The sequence below is a fragment of the Pongo pygmaeus genome, chromosome 10 (genome assembly GCF_028885625.2).
Source record: "Pongo pygmaeus isolate AG05252 chromosome 10, NHGRI_mPonPyg2-v2.0_pri, whole genome shotgun sequence".
Taxonomy (NCBI): Eukaryota; Metazoa; Chordata; class Mammalia; order Primates; family Hominidae; genus Pongo; species Pongo pygmaeus.
In genome coordinates, this window is record NC_072383.2 from 52,776,733 (window position 1) to 52,782,286 (window position 5,554).

Genomic DNA, 5,554 nt, shown 5'->3' on the forward strand with positions numbered 1-5,554 from the left:
TAAATAAGATGTATTAGTCATGGTTCTCTAGAGGAACAGGGTTAATAGGATAGATGCATATATGAAAGGAAGTTTATTAAGAAGTATTTACTCACATAATCACAAGGTGAAGTCCCACAATAGGCTGTTTGTAAACTGAGGAGCAAGAAAACCAGTCCGAGTCCTAAAATCTCAAAAGTAGGGAAGCTGACAGTGCAGCCTTCATTTCTGTGGCCAAAGGCCTGAGAGTGCTTGGCAAACCACTGGTGTAGGTTCAGGAGTCAAAAAGCTGAAGAACTTGGAATCCAATGTTCGAGGGCAGGAAGCATCCAGCACAGGAGAAAGATGGAGGCCAGAAGACTTAGCCAGAAGGAAGACTAGTCCTTCCGTGTTCCTCTGCCTGCTTTTGTCCTAGCTTCACATCGCTGGCAGCTGAATAGATGGTGCCCACCAGATTGAGGATAGCTCTGCCTCTCCCAGTCCACTGACTCAACTGTTAATCTCCTTTGGCAACACTCTCACAGACACACCCAGGAACAATAGTTTGCATCCTTCAATCCAATCATGTTGACACTCAATATTAACCATCACAAATGAACTATAAATTAATTCAATAAATTAAAAATGAATGAGCACTTATGCTGCACTCCAAATTATGTTAAGTGTTACTGAATCTTGCAAGTAATGCATTGCATTGTAAGGAGCTGAAAATTCAATTGTAAATGTAAATGACATTCATTAAATAATCAAAGCATAAATGGATGCTATCATATGTAGGGATAACTATAATAATATTTAAAAAGAGTACAGAGAAGTGATGCCAAGTTTGGCTACTGTAGCAAGACAATGGTAATTTTGGGGAGATATGAATGGAATCTTAAATATTCAGGATTTAGAACTAGATTCAAAGAGAATGTATCAGGTATAATTAAAATCAATGTGTTAAGCCTATACTGTGCAAGATGAATTGATGCAGTGAGACATCTCATCTGGTTTCATAGAGGTTACAATTTGGAGAGTAATAGAAAGCCCAATTTGCTAAATAGGAAATTGGGAAGTAACAAAATCTCTTTTTTTAATTTTATTTTATTATTATTATACTTTAAGTTTTAGGGTACATGTGCACAATGTGCAGATTTGTTACATATGTATACATGTGCCATGTTGGTGTGCTGCACCTATTAACTCATCATTTAGCATTAGGTATATCTCCTTAAGAAAGAAGTGACATGATTAAAATAGTGTTTGAGAAAGATAAATCTGGAAGCTTCAAAAGTAAATGCTGAGGAGAAAAAGGAAATCAGATAGGATTTTTCAAAAATAACGTTCAAGTTGAGTTGAGTGGGTACCGAATCTGGATTATCACTGTAGTAGTGAAAATATAGAAAAAAGGGGAAACCCGGGGTTAATTATGAAGCACTATATTTAAAATGTTATATGAGAAAGTAGAAAACATAGTGTTACCACTTACAGAAGTTTGATAACTAGCCTATTAATAAAAAAGCCTATTAATAAATGTCACCAGTAGGCAATTGTATTAGTCTATCCTCACACTGCTATAAAGATATACCTGAGATTGGGTAATTTATAAAGAAAGAGGTTTAATTGACTCACAGTTCTGTATGGTTGGAGAGGCATCAGGAAACTTACAATCATGGCAGAAGGTGAAGGGGAAGCAAGTACCTTCTTCACAAGGCGGCAGGAGAAAGAAATAGTGAGGGGGAAACTGCCACAGACTTTTAAACCATCAGATCTTGTGAGAAGTCACTCACTATCACAAGAAGAGCATGGGGGGAACCACCCCATGATCCAATCACTCCCACCACTTCCCTCCCTCAACACACAAGGATTACAATTTGAGATGAGATTTGAGTGGAGAGCCAAACCGTATCAGCAATGCAGGTGTGTGTGTGTGTGTGTATGTGTGTGTGTGTGCATGTAAGCTTATCATGTATGGCCTTTATTGTGTTGAGGTACAGGTATATTTCTTCCCCACATGTTTTTATGAGAGTTTTTACTATATTATTAAAAGATGTTTGATTTTGTCAATTTTTTTTTCTGCATCTATTGAGATGATCATATGGTTTATGTTCTTCATTATGTTAACATAGTATACCATATTTATAGACTTGTGTTTGTGTGTTTGCACTCTGGGATAAATTTCACTTGATCAACTTCTATGGATTTATCTACAGAGGACATAACTTCTGATGATGCTGTTGTACTCACCTGTTCAACAGAAGAAATAGGGTTCCCATCGAGGAATGCAAGAAGTGGAAAGGCAGTGTAATGGATAAGCTGCTAATGTGGCCTGGATTTAGATTTTCTTCCCTCTTCCCAAACTGGCTGAACTACATCGTTCTTGGTAGTTTCTAATCCTTTTTTCTCAGAGTCAACCAGGAGACCTGGGTCTATGCTAATTGTCTTCCTGATAGCATGGCTTGGAAGTCGTCTAAACTGCAATCAATACTGTCAAGATAATCCAACAACTCAACCTTTCCCAAAAGATTGATGTTATCATTCAAAATGGAATCCATCGTGGTCACTGGATCTTCTGAGGTCAGACTGGATGAGCCATTTAGCTGGACAGCACTAGACATGAAAGGGTTGCTGCCATCACTGCCTGAACTTAGGGATTCTCTAGCTGGTTCACTCTGCTCTCCACTCTGAATGGCAGGTGCATACTCATCTTCATTGTCATCTTCAACGATGACAATATCAGCGTACTGGCTACAAATGGAGGGATCAGATATAACATCCTGGAGATATATAAATATATATATATATAAAAATATATGGATATGATATAATGTCCCAGTTTCTGGAATAACTGGGATATTTTCTTCATTTGCATTATCATCAGTAACACTGTAAATAATGATGTCATCTGAAATCATCTCCCTTGGCTTTAAACCTTCAGTCCTACTGTGTGGAACTTTATGATGGTGATTATCAGTTGGTTCTTTGACTATATGCTGAAACAGATTCTTCTTTTGGGCTCCATTAGTGTTTAAAGTAGAGGCCTTTTACGTTTTAAACTCATAAGTTGGTTATTTTGAACCAATGCAACAGTAAACTGGACAATCTTTCGAATAACTTGTTCCTGTTGTGCATGCTTTGCTCGTAATTCTGACACCTCCTTCCAAAGGGACTGATTCTCACTTTTTAATTCAGAAAGCCTGTACTCAATAGTTTCCTGTTTTATTGGAACGTTCTGAGCACTACTTATAATTTTTTAAAAATTCTTCCTGAAGAATTTTTATTTTCTTCTGGTTTTGAATATGAAACCTTCCTTTTAATGTTCTCCAACAAGTCATCCTGTCTTTGTTTGAAGTAAGGATGCTGAAATTCTGCAGGACCATCTCTTTCCTGCTTTACAATTTCAGAGTTGATATGTACTACTTTACAGAAATCATACATATTCAGTTGCCTCACAAAGCTTGCCATGTTATTGTGCTCGAAATATTTGGGAAGAATTTCTTTTGCAAATCGTTGCTCATCCAAGACCAGAAAACTTTGGCCATTCTGGTTCCAGGTGATGAATTCGTTAGTGTGGGTTTTCTCCACAAGCGTCCACAGCTTGCTGAGGAAAGCAGGCAGTTCAGACTCTGCTTCCTTGTTAACAGGGGTGCAGAGATTCCAAATTCTACATCCAAATGCGGTGGTAGCATCGGCAGCAGCGACCAGAATCATTTATTAAAGATTCAGTTGTTGGACCAACTGGATGCCATTACTTTAGAAAGGTGAGTAACTGTCATCCTGGATATAATCTGTGCTATTCATTAGCGACAAATATATGAAACAATTACAGGTCCAAGTACAAGGGGTCAAAATGGAAATGTCAGCCACCACTGTAAAACCTATCAACTCACTCTCAACTTTTTTTTGCTGGATGCCTGCATGACATTTGTCCCTGCTGAATGAATATTCTTACTGCTTAACAGAGGGATAATTTTACTAGGGGAACACAACAATTGATAAAATGAGCTCTAAATTCAGTCTCCTTACTGAACACATTCATTTTGCTGAACCAATTGGGAGGTGAAGCTGGCTGGGCTTCTGGGTCAAGTGGGGACTTGGAGAACCTTTCTGTCTAGCTAAATGATTGTAAACACACCAATCAGCACTCTGTGTCTAGGTAAAGGTTTGTAAACACACCAATCAGCACTCTGTAAAAACGCACCAATCAGCACTCTGTGTCTAGCTAAAGGTTTGTAAAAGCACCAATCAGCACTGTGTAAAAACGGACCAATCAGCACTCTGAAAAATGGACCAATCAGCGCTCTGCAAAATGGACCAATCAGCAGGATGTGGGTGGGGCCAAATAAGGGGATAAAAGCAACCCGCTAGGGTCCTCTTCTACCCTGTGGAAACTTTGTTTTTTAGCTTAGCAACAAATCTGGCTGCTGCTCACTCTTTGGGTCCATACTGCCTTTATGAGCTGTAAAATTCACCACCAAGGTGTGCAGCTTCGCTCTTGAAGCGAGTGAGACTACAAACCCACTGGGAGGAAGAACAACCCCGGAGGTGCTGCCTTTATGAGCTGTAACACTCATTGCAAAGGTCTGCAGCTTCACTCCTTTTTTGGTTTTTTTTCTTTCTTTTCTTTTTTTTTGTTTTTGTTTTTTAATTATTATTAGACTTTAAGTTCTAGGGTACATGTGCACAATGTGCAGTTTTGTTACATAGGTATATGTGTGCCATGTTGGTGTGCTGCACCCATTAACTCATCACTTACATTAGGTATATCTCCTAATGCTATCCATCCCCGTTCCCCGCCACCTCAGGACAGGCCCTGATGTGTGATGTTCCTCACCCTGTGTCCAAGTGTTGTCATTGTTCAATTCCCACCTATGAGTGAGAACGTGCAGTGTTTGGTTTTCTGTCCTTGCGATAGTTTGCTGAGAATGATGGTTTCCAGCTTCATCCATGTCCCATCAAAGAACATGAACTCATCCCTTTTTATGGCTGCATAGTATTCCATGGTGTATATGTGGCACATTTTCTTAATCCAGTCTATCATTGATGGACATTTGGGTTTGTTCCAAGTCAGCAAGACCACAAACCGACTGGGAGGAACAAACAACTCCAGACGCACCACCTTTATTAGCTGTGACACTGCGAAGGTCTGCAGCTTCACTCCTGAAGCCAGTGAGACCACAACCCACCGGGAGGAATGAACAACTCCAGACACACCACTTTTAAGAGCTTTTAAGAGCTGTAACTCACTTCTGAAGTCAGTGAGACCACAAACCCACCAGAAGGAAGAAACTCCAGACACATCTGAACATCTGAAGGAACAAACTCCGGACACACCATCTTTAAGAACTTTAACACTCACCAGAAGGAACCAACAGTTCTTTAAATTATTTTGAACTATATACAGGGACTGATGAGAAGTTACTAACTTAATACATGACACCTGAATGAACAACTTTAAAGCAATTAAAATTACAATATAAACCCAACTTTAGAGCCAGTTAATCATGTGGCCTTTGCTTGATGGATTAGAAGGCATTTGTTGGATTTTGCCCATATCATGGTCATGCTATTCTATCTTTCTTCTCAATTACTA

General features: G+C 39.1%; 1 pseudogene; it reads right to left on the reverse strand.

Moving 5' to 3' along the window:
- Window positions 1-2,100: 2,100 nt before the first annotated feature.
- On the reverse strand, window positions 2,101-3,672 carry LOC129010715 (heat shock factor protein 2-like; annotated as a pseudogene).
- Window positions 3,673-5,554: the final 1,882 nt, after the last annotated feature.